At 49.1% G+C, this 14,970-nt stretch overlaps 1 protein-coding gene across 25 annotated transcripts in view; it reads right to left on the minus strand.

The window, feature by feature from the left end:
• tenm3 (teneurin transmembrane protein 3) overlaps positions 1-14,970 on the minus strand; it is a 4,148,867-nt gene that overhangs the window by 165,185 nt on the left and 3,968,712 nt on the right. The gene's annotated exons all lie outside the window — the stretch shown is intronic.

The following is a 14,970-nucleotide window of genomic DNA, read 5'->3' on the forward strand; positions in this document are numbered from 1 at the left end:
GCCACTCCGATCGGAGAGGCCCCTGCGGTGATTCTCCGGCCTGGATGGGCCGAAGTCCCGCCGCTGGGAGGCCTCTCCCACCGCCGAGTTTTGAACCACCTCTGGAACGGCGGGATCAGCGGCACGAGCAGGCCCCGGGGTCGCAGGGGGCGATCGAACTCCGGGGGGTGCCCCCACGGTGGCCTGGCCCGCGATCAGGGCCCCCCGCTCAGACACTGGGCAAGTGCCCTGGGTGCACTATTTTCCTCCGCGGCCGCCACGGCCTCCGCCATGGCGGAAGCGGAAGAGAACCCCACATCGCGCATGCGCCGGCCAGCAAAAGCCTTTCAGCCAGCCCCGCTGCCGGGGGCATCGGTTTTTTGCGCCAGTCTTCTGGTGCCAACCGCTCCGGCGCAGGGCTGGCCCCCAAAGGTGGGGAGAATTCCCCACCTTTGGGGAGGCGCGACCCCTGAGTGGTTGGCGCCACTCCCCTACTCCGGGACCCTCCGTCACGCCGGGTAGGGGAGAATGGCGCCCCACAACTCCATTCTCGCAAGGACCTGCCTAAACCACCCCTACTCTACCCTAGCAGCCCCCCCCCCCCCCCCCCCCGACGATTAATTCTCCATTAAGAAGTCAATGAATGGCTGCCACCTCCGGGCGAACCCCAATAGTGAACCTCTCAAGGCGAACTTAACTTTCTCTAGACCGTGAAAGCTCGCCATGTCCAATAGCCATACTTCGGACTTCGAGGGCCTTGAGTCCCTCCATGCCAACAGTATTCGTCGCCGGGCTACCAGGGAAGCAAAGGCCAAGACGTCGGCCTCCTTCTCCTCCTAGACTCCCGGGTTCTCCGACACCCCAAAGATTGCCACCTCAGGACTCATTACCACCCCAGTTTTCAAAACCCGGTACATGATATCCGCGAATCCCTTCCAATACCCTCTGAGTTTAGGGCACGGCCAGAACATGTGCACATGATTAGCTGGCCCACCGGTGCATCTGGCACACTTGTCCTCAAGCCCGAAGAATTTACTCATCCGGGCCACCGTCATGTGGGCCCGGTGCACGACCTTAAACTGGATCAGACTGAGCCTGGCGCATGTTGTGGTAGTGTTTACTCTGCTCAGGGCTTCTGCCCAAATACCGTCCTCCATCTGCAAAACTAAATTTAACACTTGCTCGTCCCTTTATTTTCACCAATTCTAAATCCAATTTCCTACTCTACATCTAATTCTCTATCCCTTAATAGTCTGCTAGTAGCAATTTGCCAACGCCTTTTAAAAGTCCATATGCAACACATCCATTGCACATATCCATCCATCAGATCTGTCACCTCCATCAAAAACTCAAGCATGAAGTTCCTTGCTGAAATCAGTGCTGGCTGTGTCTAATTGTTATCTTTTTGTCTAACAATCCCTGAAAACTCCCCACTGTGTTCCATCCCTTTAGAATTTTAAACACTTCCACCAAATCATCCTGAATTTCAAACAAAAATAGCCCTCAAACCTTCAAGCCTTTCTTGGTATTATCTCATTGCAGACAGCATTTGAGTGAATCTGTACCGTGTCTCTTCCATTGACACAGCACTTGTCCCTGAGTTTGAAGTTATAACCCGGACATGGCACTTCAACAGATGTTTTGTGAAAGTTTTTAGTGGCCAATCCACCTACCCGGCACATATTTGGGTTGTGGGGGTGAGACCCGCGCAAACACGGGGAGAATGTGCAAACTGCACACGGACAGTGACCCAGGGCCGGGATTGAACCCTGGTCCTCAGCGCTGTAGGCAGCAGTGCTAGCCATTGGGCCACCGTGCCGTCCATCTATGCCATTTATTAATAATATTTGCTGTCCCCCACTGAGGCCAGTCAACCTTGACACTGGCATTTTTCTGAGCTGGGGAATTTGCGCTCTCTAACCCTCTCTCAGTTAGTTTTCATTAATTCCCAATTGGGAGCAGCCGAGTGGTATTTTTTTCAAACATATGGCCGTGATTTCGTGGCCCTGTTGATGGGGGCCACAAATCCCTCAATGGCCGCTAAATATCAAGAGCAGCCAAAAATGGGATTTGCCCCAGTGAGACCTCTGTTTGAGATCTTCCCCCCCCCCCCCCCCCCCAAAACCCCTTGCTTGTGGCGTAGTCAGATTCACGCCCAGAGAGGGTTTGAGCCTGGATTCCACAAGTTGTAAGAAATTAACATATACTTAGGGCCTCAACACCATAACGTCCATCATGCCTTATCCTCCCATCCACTCAGCATGACATCACGACTGGTTTTCAAAAATGTACGGTGGGGCAGGACATGTCTGTGCCAGGGGAGCAGTGGCAGGTCCGGTGCCCCACTGGGGTGAGGGGGGAGGTGGGTGATGCTTGTGCGGGGGAGTGGTGGTGCCTGCTTTGGATGAAGGGTGGTTGGGGGGGGGGGGGGGGGGGGGGGTGCAGTGGCTGTGATGGTGGAGCATGGTGCTCCAATCCTAGGGTGATGGGGAGTAATGCCAGAGCATAATGGGGAAGGTTTAGGCTGCAACCCTGCAGCTGGCAGTATGAACTTCACCAGCACTCTGAAATTGCAGAGTGACATTTAATCAGGTGAGAAAAGGCAACTGTGAAACCGACGAGTTTTAGCTCGATCCGACACGACATGTATCTGTTTCGTGATGTGAAGACTTCTATATGAAATACAGATGATTTTCCATTTTGGATTTTTACCCTTCTGATTCATCAAAGATTATTTCCCCTTCAAATATGCAGAGGATCTGAAAGCCATCCTCTAGTTAATTATCTTCCTGAATGGCCAGTAAAGACTCTTCATTAACAATTAACCTCACTCTTACAGCAATCTTTGCAATGAATAGTAACTACTGTCATTAATGTTCCATTAAGGAAATAAATAGACGGAACTCATCATCAGACCCAGATTATTCACTGTCAGATATTAATAGGTATGATGAAACGGTAATAATGTACAAGTGGGTACGCATTAACTGTGTTCAGTTCAATCACTGAGCCCTGAATCTGACTAAATTGCACAAGCACTGTTTCTGCGTCACTTAATTATTATTCATCACGCAATTCTGCCACTCACAAACATAGATACATTTACAATAAATTATTTGTATTTTGCACATATTGAGCAATTTTGTGATCTGAAAATTACCATCCAGTCTTATTAGGCTCCTGTTCAAGTTCATCTCTTTCCATACACGGTTTTATTCTGCATTATGACCAACATCAGCCCAGATTTACTTCTGCCAGTCATCTCATCTGAATCTTTTTATCACTATCCAGCACCCATTTTAAATCGCTGCTTGAATCTCACAAGGTTGTTTTTCCTTCATTTAACAATGACACCAACAATTAAATGTTAAATTGATGCTGTAGTATGACAGATGCTGCAATATTGTAAGATGTAATAGATTCTGTGATACCAAAACACTGTAAAGTGTAATACGTCTGCACTATAAATGATCGTGTATGTAATGGAAACTGTAATGTGACAGGCACTGGAAGATCTCACATGCAATATACACAAAATGGAACACTGTAATAAATTCAGCAAAGGAGTGAGGCCCTATAGAATTCAAATCCCACAATAACAATCAGACAATTTGAATTTAACTTTTAAAAATCTGGAAATAAAAACAACAAATGCATGTCTCAGTAAAGAATGATTATGACGCTGTTGGATTATCATAAAAACTCAATCGATTCACTGAGGCTTTTTGGAAGGAACCGGTCTGCCTGCATGTGGCTCCAGCCTTGTCTGTGGTTTACTCTTAACAGCTTCTGAGCAGACCTAGCAAGTAAGGTGCAGCAGAACCTCCAAAAACCAACTGAGGATGGGCAATAATAAATATTGCCCTAGCTAACAAAGCCCACATCCTAAGAAAGAATCTAAAAACTTTTGTTTTTTAAAAAATGTTGTATTTGTATTGGAATGTGGGCTTCACTAGCTAGGCGAGCAATTATTGACCAATCCTAATTGCCTTTGATTACAATAAATATCTGGAATTAAAAGTCCAATGATGACCAAGAAGCCACCGTTGATTGTCGTAAAAAACTCAGCTTCGGGGAAGGAAGTCTGCAATCCTGAGGGGCGGCATTCTCCCTACCCGGCGTGACGGAGGGTGCCGGCGTAGGGGAATAGCGCCAACCACTCAGGGGTCGCGCCTCCCCAAAGGTGGGGACTTCTCCCCACCTTTGGGGGCCAGCCCCGCGCCGGAGCAGTTGGCACCAGAAGACTGGCGCAAAAAACCGGCACCCCCGGCAGCGGGGCTGGCCGAAAGGCTTTCGCCGGTCGGCGCATGCGCGATGTGGGGTTCTCTTCCGCTTCCGCCATGGCGGAGGCCGTGGCGGACGCAAAGGAAAATATTGCACCCAGGGCACTGGCCCGGAGTCTGAGCGGGGGCCCCCGATCGCGGGCCAGGACACCGTGGGTGCACCCCCTGGGGTTCGATCGCCCCCCGCACCCCCCAGGACCCCGGGGCCTGCTTGTGCCGCTGATCCCGCCGTTCCAGAGGTGGTTTAAACCTCGGCGGCGGGAGAGGCCTCCCAGCGGCGGGACTTCGGCCCATCCGGGCCGGAGAATCACTGCAGGGGCCTCTCCGATCGGAGTGGCGAGATTCCCGCAACCGCCAATGCCCGGGTGGCGGAGAATCTCTGCCACGGCGGGGGCGGGACTTTCGGCGGCCCCAGGCGATTCTCCAACCCTGCTGGGGGTCGGAGAATTTCGCCCCTCACCTGGTCTGGCAAACTCCAACGTGATCTCGCGATACGTTGCGATTGGAATCTCACTCTAATATGCACTCCACTGATCTATCCGAGGTGTTGGGGTATAACCTTGGAGACCTCCGGCGAGCGCCATTCAGTACTGGTCACCACAAACGGGAAGCAGAAGGAGGGGCACTCGTGGGGTCTCTCGGAATCGGAGGCTCCCAGGGGATTGTTCTCTGGACAGGGTGGCACGCATACACTGCTGGTGCCACTCAGTCACCTTGGCACTGCCACCTTGGCAGTACCACCCACGATGGGGATCGGGCCTGGGTGTGCCCTGAATTGATGGGGTGCCGGGGGTCTTGTTAGGGGGTTGAGAGATTGGGACACCATTTAAAGCAGACCTCCTCGTACAGGAAAACGGACTAAGTGTTGCCTCGGCGGGTGTTCCCTGCTGAGGCCCGAATATAACCAGAGTCCTGGTTGACAGTGTGGTGTTTCTCGGTGTTGCAACCGCCGGAAAACAGCTGGCTAAACGCGCTCGTTACGGGACTCTGTTTTCCATTCAGTCAGAGTGCGTAGAACGCACCCTTTATGTGCAAATTCAAAATCCATTTTCATAAGATCACAGTGTTTGTATAAATGGGGAAAGTCATTTTCCCGGACCAGCTGAGAATTCTGGGGCAAGATACTCCGATCCCCCGCTGGGCTGGAGAATCGCTGGGGGGGGGGGGGGGTCCTTACTGGTGGGACGTGGCTCGGTGGGCGGCCTGCGGTGTCCTGGCCTGCGATCGGGGCCCACCGATCCACGGGCGGGCCTGTGCTGTGGGGGCTCTCTTTCCCTCCTCGCTGGCCGCTGTAACGGTCCGCCATGGCCGGTGCGGACAAGAACCCCCCTGCGCATGCTCTGGGTTGACGCTAGTACACGCTGGCGCTCCCGCACATGCGCCAACTCACGGCAACCAGCGCCGGCCTAGCCCCTGAAGGTGCGGACGATTCTGCGCCTACCGAGTGGCCCGACGCCGGAGTGGTTCACGCCACTCCTCGGCGCCACTACGGCCTGCCCCGCCGGGTAGCGGAAAATCCCTGCCCTGAATTCTCCCTCTGTGTACCCGAACAGGCGCCGGAATGTGGCGACTCGGGGCTCTTCACAGTAACTTCATTGCTGTGTTAATGGAAGTCTACTTGTGACAAGAAAGATTATTTATTTTATTTATTTGACTGAGTTTAATTCGTCCGTTGTGAATAACCAGCTCCCTTTGCCACTGCAACATCTAATTACTTCTTATATGATTTCAGGGATTTCACCTCTATTGCAATCATTCACACCCACCTCTTTCCCTACATTTTGGGGGTCTGCTTCTGAAACTGTTGTCCATGCCTTTGTCAATACCAGGTTATTCCAATGATCTCTTGGGAGTTTGCCTCGTTACTTTCCGCAGTCATCACCTCATCTGAAACTGTGCTGATCGCAGTCAATCCCGCCATCCTACTGCTTGTTGTTCTATGGCACCATAACCTCCAACATTCCAAGTTTAAAATTCCAATCCTCGTGTTCTTGTGCACGTCCTCTCCCTTTATCCGACTACCGGAAGCTACACCTTCAACTGACTAGACCCGTGTTCTGGAATTCCTTCCGTAAATCCTTCCGTTGCTCCACATCTCTCTCCTTTTTTGAACCCTTCCAACTCTTTAACTATACATTTAATTAATCCTCCCATGTCTTCCATATTTTTGATCATCCTTCTGGTGAAGGACTCTGCCTTGTTAGCTTGCACATGTGCAGTAATATAAATTTAAATTGTTGTCAAAGGATAGGGCGGTGGGGTGCACATTTCAGAGAGTCCGTCTATTTTCAGGTGGAAAATTAGGCGGGCTTCAAGACCAATTTTCCTCTACTCAGTGCCCTCAATGTGACCTAACACGTTGAGGCAAAAAAAAACTGAAAAATCTGCCCCGTTAGATTTTAATCTCAAACACTTGACAAACTGCCTGGTGCAACAAAACGGTGTGAAATGATCATTTGTATTTCAACAGATTTGATAACAGTTGATCAAACAGAATGAGAATGATGTCAAAATCTTACAAGTACCTGACGTGAAAGAGTGATTGTCAGTCGAGATGTTTCGACACCGCAGAAGTGCTCCTGTCAGAATGTAGGTGTGGTAACTTGACTGAGCCCTTTCTGAACAACTGCTAAATAAGACCTATTTATGTGGTGTACAGCCAACACCGTTTCCCCTTCCCATTTGTTGTGACCTTGAAACACTGCTGGATGAGCTTTTTTCTAAGTTCTAAGGTTCAACGCAACTACCTGTGGCATTGGCTGGTGTTGTCTCTGAACAGTTATTCAAACTTTGGCTGACTTTGCTCCCTCTGATGGCAACAATCATTACATTAAATCCAGATGGACAAATATGGTTTAAAAAGAGGGACAAGGGTACTGAGGCAAACACAAGCTCAAACCAGTTAGTTCCTTCAGGGTGGGGGACAAGGTGAAAACTGCAGCAAATAGCGCTACCTTTTATCGTGCTCAGAGTACCATGGAAAATGAGAAGTTTAAATAACACGAACCTCCAGCTTCCAATAACCACAGGGGGATTAAATAAAAAAAACTCTCAGGACTGTCATTTAGCTGCAATTGTGGGATTGGTATTTAACCATCGCATTTCCATGTACATATACATGTGTGGGGCAAAATATTAATTCTAGTCATGGCCACATTCTTCTGAAGACTAACAATTAAAGAATTGCAGTTAGTATCTCACAATGTGAGTAAAAGGCTTCCGGCTGATTATACAAACAGATGGTATCAGCCACCCTTGTTTGATGTTAAAAACCTTTATTTTCAAGCAAGATTGACAGGCCCGAACAATGATGCAGAGAATTGTAAATTGACTGAGTTGCGTGTAAAATTAGTCCAAGTTAAGTCAACACTTCGGCAAAAAATGCTATGCCATGCTGGAGAATGGATCCGTTTTAGTGTGACCAATAAGACCAAATTATTGGAACATAATGATTAACATAAGCAAACACCCCATCACATACATACACCCCTGCCCACACCACCCATCATTGAAATTCCCAATCCACCTGAGGTCAGCTGGTGGCACAGTGGTTAGCACTGCTGCCCTACAGCGCCTAGGACCCGGGTTCAATTCTAGCCTTGGGTGACTGCCCGTGTGGAGTTTGTACATTCTCCTCGTGTCTGCGTGGGCGTCCTCCGGGTGCTCCGGTTTCCTCCCACAGTCCAAAGATGCCCAAGTCTGGTGAATTGGCCATGATAAATTGCCTCAAAAGGGTGGGTGGGGTTATGGGGTGGGGGAGTGGGCCTAGGCCGGGTGCTCTTTCAGAGGGTCGGTGCAGAGTCGGTGGCCGAATTGCCTCCTTCTGCACTGGATGGATGCTGTGATTCTACAAGCAAACAGCTGGGACATTATCTGCAGTTCCTGGTGACATCTGTTCCTTAAAGATTGTAAGAACTTGCCCCAATGGATCATAGGTGAGGAAAAGATTACCTGTCAACCCAGAAAATTTACAAACCACTTGTTTGCCTCTCCATTTGAAGTGCTGTGCATACAGGCAGGGATTTAATAATAAATTTGCCCAATGCATTGAGTTGGGGTCATGATTTCCCCTTTTACCTCCTCCTTTCTTATCATCCAGGATCCCAAACTCTTTCCAGGTGAATGAGTACTTGACTGACAAGTTACTGTGTTCACCACTCAAAGTACAGTTTCCTCTGCACTGGGGTGACCAAATGCAGATTGGGTGACCGTTTCACTGAGTGTGTCCGCCTGACCGGTTGACTCATTCCAAATATCTCAGATATTTTTACGAATTAATATCCATTCTCAGTTGTCAACTATATGATTTGAAATTCTCCTTCTCTGACAGTTGTGTTGAAGGAAGCTTGCTGATCATTATATATCATCCATAATTGCTGATTATTATATATCACCTATAATTGATTATTATATACCATCTATCATGATTTTGGTACCCACAGTGGCCACTCTAGTGGCACAGCGGTGTTAGCACTGCTGCTTCACAGCGCCAGGCTTCCAGGTTCGATTCCCAGCTTGGCTCACTGTGCTGAGTCTGCACGTTCTCCCCCTGTCTGTGTGGGTTTCCTCCGGGTGCTCTGGGTTCCTCCCACAAGTCCCGAAAGACGTGCTGTTAGGTGAATTGGACATTCTGAAGTCTCCCTCTGTGTACCCAAACAGTTGCCGGAATGTGGCGACTAGGGGCTTTTCACAGTAACTTCATTGCAGTGTTAATGTAAGCCTACTTGTGACAATAATGAAGATTAATGGGATTTCCCATTGAAGCCACCCCACACCACCAGGAAATCAGCTGGCAGGAATGTGCTGCCAGTGGTAGCAGAGGATCCCGACGATCGGAGAATTCACGCAGACACGGGGAGAATGTGCAAACACCAGAAGACACGAACCCGGGGCCCGGATCGAACCTGGGTCCTCCGCGCCATAGGCAGAAGTGCTAACCACTGCGCCACCTTGCCACCCAGAATATTCATTATCAAAGGTCAAAAATATGCTTTAAATTCTCCCTCCCTGAATGCTGTGGCCGTGAAGGGACTTTTCCAATAGTTTATAGAGTTTATTAGTGTTGCTCCAATATCATTCATGTTAATTTAATAAAAAGTCAATCAGTGCAGGTGGAACTATGCAGAAAGCAGCCAATGCGTCCAGGCAAGGAAATGAAATGAAAATCGCTTATTGTCACGAGTAGGCTTCAATGAAGTTACTGTGAAAAGCCCCTAGTCGCCACATTCCGGCGCCTGTCCGGGGAGGCTGGTACGGGAATCAAACCGTGCTGCTGGCCTGCTTTAAAAGCCAGGGATTTAGCCCAGTGAGCTAAACCAGCCCCTAGAGGGAAGGGGAAGGGAGAAAATTCCAATGAAAATTGCCCAATGTTTCATTAATCCACAATATGCACAGCAGACAGTTCATAGGAACTCACCAAATGTCATGCGAAACATCAACTCACCAGTAATGAGAGCTCCATTAACATTCATTCTACACCCTTGTAAGTTGCGCAGCCCCTATGTCAAATTATGTAGCAGAGACCCAATAACTCAAATCTCAATCAATACAAACAAAGAACCCAAGCCATAACTTCCACTCAACTGACTGGGTACAACATTAATGTCACAAACTGAGTATTAATTGGGAGAGGGGAATGATGATGACTGCTTCATAGGGGACATTTTCCGATTGACCGTTTGACTCAATCCCACTTAAACTGGTGTGGATGGGGCCTGCTTCACAAAATGATCTGTTGAATGAGGAAATTCATCCGAACCAGGATATGCCAATTAATCACTGTTGACTACACGGCCAGAGTTCTCCTTTCCTCCTCGATAAGAAATGTCAACGTAACAAAAGAACAGTCACAAGTGAAGAGAAGGAAGGACATAATGCAACAATTTTAAAAACAAATAAGTACACCTCCAGCTTATAATAATTTCAAAACACAGAGGAAACCAAAACACTGAGGTGAGCAATCACTATTTGTTAATGTGCTATTTGTCAATGTACTTTGTTGATTATTCTTTTTGTCTACTATGCACGTATTGTGTACGTTCCCTTGGCTGCGGAAAAATACTTTTCACTGTACTTCGGTACATGTGACAATAAATCAATCAATGAATCAATCAATACTGATGTCTCCCTGAATGCTGAGTGCTAGCGTGTTACTGATGGATCGGGCAGCACTGCCGGCAGTAATTTTGTAAAAGAAAACAGATCAGCCCCTTGCCATTGTTAACAATCCAGTTCCCCGCTGTATCAATGCATTAGAATGAAAGCAGATTGCTGACTACATTCCCCACTTCCCTCATCACCTCCCCGCAACCAAGCAACACCTTCGCACGTAGTTTAAAAGATTTTGAATTTCCCTGAGGCAAGAGTCCATTTGGATGCCTAAATGCACAAACACGAAAATCAATGTCAGTCGATAAACATGCAAGTATTGAAGGCACTGGGAGGAAGTGAGTGCCAGAACAAGATTATCATTGAATCAAAACATTTTTTTTCGAAGAAGGGATTGTGGGAATATTTGTTGGCCTTTCCTGATTTCAACTGATGCAGGAGCGAGACATACTGTTCAGGGGATGAGTTGACAGGTAATGGAATAGCACGTACACATTCCGAGATGATTCAGGTGAACTTGCCCATTTCCTGCGACTGGACAATATGATTTGGATTGCACTTAACATAAACTGGTAGCGCTTTCAGTCAGCTTACAACTGAAATTTCATTCTTTCGGTAGCCGTCAGAAGTTTTGGGTAAGAGAAGACCATCGGGCAGCACGGTGGCAGTGGTTAGCACTGCTGCCTCACGGTACCGAGGACCCCGGTTTGATTGCAGCCCCGGGCTACTGTCCTTGTGGAGTTTGCACATTCTCCCCGTGTCTGCGTGGGTCTCACCCCCAACAACCCAATGATGTGCAGGGAAGGTGGATTGGCCACGCTAAATTGCCCCCCCCTTTTAAAAAAAATAATTTTTATTCAAATTTTCACAAAACAGAAAACAATAACAGAAAATTCTAAGAACAAAGAAAAACAACCCCCCCCGCTGTAAATACAAAAGAGAAACAATAAATTAACGCCCGTCATTGGCAAAAAACAGATATTCAACCCAAAACAAAAACAAAGAGACCCCCCCCCCAGGTTGCTGCTGCTGCTGACCTTTTGTTTTTACCGTTCTGCCAGGAGATCTAGGAATGGTTGCCATCTCCTGAAAAACCCCTGCACTGACCCCCTCAGGGCAAATTTCACCCTCTCCAATTGAATAAACCCCGCCATATTGTTGACCCAGGCCTCCACGCTTGGGGGCCTCGCATCCTTCCACTGAAGAAGAATCCTCCGCCGGATACTAGGGACGCAAAGGCCAGAACAACGGCTTCTTTCGCCTCCTGCACTCCCAGCTCCACTGCAACCCCAAATATTGTGAGTCCCCAGCCTGGATTGACCCTGGATCCTACCACCCTCGATACCGTCCTTGCTACACCCTTCCAAAATTCCCCCAGCGCTGGGCATGCCCAGAACATGTGGACATGATTTGCTGGGCTCCCCGAGCACCTAATACACCTGTCCTCGGTCCCAAAAAACCGGCTCATCCTTGTCCCGGTCATATGAGCCCTATGCAGTACCTTAAACTGTATGAGGCTAAGCCTCGCACACGAAGAGGAGGAGTTCACCCTTTCTAGGGCATCCGCCCACGTCCCCTCCTCAATCTCCTCACCCAGCTCCTCCTCCCATTTATCTTTCAGCTCCTCCACCGAGGCCTCATCTACCTCCTGCATCACCTGCTACACTTCCGAGATCCTCCCCTCTCCAACCCATACCCCCGAGAGCACCCTGTCCTGGACCCCACGCGGCGGCAGCAGGGGGAACCCCGCCACCTGCCGCCTGACAAACGCCCTTATTTGCATGTACCTAAAGGTGTTCCCGGGGGGAGCCTGAACTTCCCTTCCAGCTCACCCAGGTTCGCAAACTTCCCGTCTATGAACAGATCCCATCGAGGCCCCCACCTCCCCCGTGCCGCCTCCACTGCCCCCAAATCTTGACGGTAGCTGCCACCACCGGGCTCGTGGTATACCTCGTCAGGGGGAGCGGCAGCAGCACCGTTGCAAGCGCTTCCAGGCTCGTACCCACACAGGATGCCATCTCCAGCCTCTTCCATGCCACCCCCTCCCCGTCCATTACCCACTTACTCACCATGGCAGCCCAATAATACCCACATAGTACCCCCATCCCTGCTCCGCTCCAAGAACACCCGTCTCACCCTTGGAGTCCCGTGTGCCCACACAAACCCCGTAATGCTCCTGTTAACCCGCCTGAAAAAGGCCTTCGGGATAAGGATGGGGAGGCACTGGAACAGGAACAGAAACCTCGGGAGCACCGTCATCTTGACTGACTGCACCCTACCTGCCAAAGACAGCGGCAGCATGTCCCACCTCTTAAACTCCTCCTTCATTTGCTCCACCAGCCTTGTGAGGTTTAGCTTATGCAAGGCCCCCCAGCTCCTGGCCACCTGAACCCCTAAGTACCTGAAGCTCCTCTCCGCCCTTTTCAGTGGGAGCCTCCCAATCCCCCCCTGCTAAATTGCCCCTTAGTTGCAAAAAAAATAATTGGGTACTCTAAATTTATTTTAAGAAAGGGAAGGCCATTGTTCCTTCTAGTCTACTCATCCAAATATCCCATTGGCTTCCTTAAAATGATTCTGGTACAAACATTCCCTTTCCTAATACATCCCATTTTCAAAACATCCCATTTTCTTTCTTACACGCCAGTGTAAGTCCAGTGAAGTGACCTCCTAAATGTTAGATGACCCTAGTGGATAATGGTCAACTAGTAGCAAGAGAGTGTTTCAAGTTTGATCCCCTGTTCTATCCAATACATTAGCTGACCTCAGTACAATTGACTTGAGTGTCCCTGGTTTGGAGTTAGGAAATCTGGTCCTGGTGCTTGTGCTGAATTAGTCTTCAGCTACTCATAATCTGCAAATGTGGACATGAAGAGAAGGTAAGACCTCACTCAAGTTAGTGCCCTTCCTCACCCTTTCTATCAAACAAACCCCTGCACCAGATCACATGTCGGGACAGAGGATCAAAAGTTTGGTCAAAGAGACAAGTTTTCAGGAGCATCTTAAAGGAGGAATGAGAGTTCAGGAGGTGGAGGGAATTCCAGAGGCTCGGGCTTCAGCAGCTGGAAATGCGATTGCCAATGGGGTAGTGATTAAAATCAGAGATGCACAAGGGGCCAGAACTGGTGGAGTGCACATATCTTAAAGGATTGTATGGCTGCAGAAGAGCACAGAGAGAAGGGAGGTCATCAAAGGATTTGAAAACAAGGATGAGAATTTTTAAACTGAGCCTTTGCTTAGCTGCGAGACAATACAGGACAACGGGCACCAGACGGGTGGGTGAATAGGACTTGGTGCAAGTTTGGGCATGAGCGGCAGTTTTGGATGAGCTTACGTTTATGCAGGGCGAGTGATGGGAGTCTGTCCAAACAGGGAATGAACATCTTCAGCAGAAGGGGAGTGGCAAAGAGACAAATAAGATCTTACTTTGGAATGTGATGGCATAGGCAGTGGGACAGAAGGTGGGGTAGTCCACTGGACCCTCAGCATGTTGTGCTGGGGATACAGATAGCTTGGTGTCATGGAGTCATAGGAGACAGATGGTTGAAGGTGCAATAGGTCATGTTAGGAAAGGCAAAGTGGATGTATTTGGATATTGAACTTGTTTGAAACACCCAACGGAAAAACTTGCTGGGCTTTTGTGAGAGGTAAAAGAGAGTATTTAACCAAATTGATTGAAGTCGCCAACAATTTTCTATCACTCTTTGCAAATCATCTTTCACTTTTTCTGCACACTCAGAAATTACTCACTTGAAGGAAAGAAATTGCAGTGTTCGTTTCTCACCCACTCCCGCCGGATCAAGGACTGCCAACAATGGAATGCCAAGAACAGCAGTGCCACCAGAGTGGCCACTGTGGGTACCAAAATCACCCGAGGCCTAGGATTGTGGATGGGCCCAGGTCACAAGTGAGTGATGGCACATGTGGGCCACTGGAGAAACTTGGGGGGGGGGGGGGGGGGGGGGGGGGGGGGATTTGACAATAAGCGATTATTATTATTATATCCATGACAGTTGATGAGGCCATTACATGGGCATTTACTTCCCTCTTTATGGCGCAATTCAGCCAAATATTTTCTCAGGGCGCGATCTACCGCCTGAATTGCGCCCCACGCTGGTAGATGCTGGGCGATTCTTCTTACAGGATCTACACGCTTGACACACTTCCCAAGATTTAACGTGACCTCGAGAGATGTTGCGATCTGAATCCTGCCTGTTGTGGTGGGATCAGCATTTGGCAGATCTAGAGTCTCATTTCAACATGTGTTCCCCTGATCTACATGTGTATTGGTATCTGATCTCTTCGCCTCAGGACCCTGCGCCAGCACCGTTCAGTGCTGGTCCCCACAAATGGGGTCCAGATGCAATGGATATCTCCCAGGGGATCAGAGGCCCCCAGGTGATGTCCTTCTGGGCAGGGTAGCACCCATACACTCCTGGTGCTGCTGGGGAACCTTGGCACTTTCAGCCTAACAATCCTGTCAATGCCACCTGCATGTTAGACTGACAGTGCCAAAATGCCAGGCTGGAACTATTCGGACAGTGGGGATCGTTGCTGGGGGGAAGGGGGGGGAGGACCCAAAGACCCCCTTATAGGTGAGTTG

The sequence above is a fragment of the Scyliorhinus canicula genome, chromosome 8 (genome assembly GCF_902713615.1).
Source record: "Scyliorhinus canicula chromosome 8, sScyCan1.1, whole genome shotgun sequence".
Taxonomy (NCBI): Eukaryota; Metazoa; Chordata; class Chondrichthyes; order Carcharhiniformes; family Scyliorhinidae; genus Scyliorhinus; species Scyliorhinus canicula.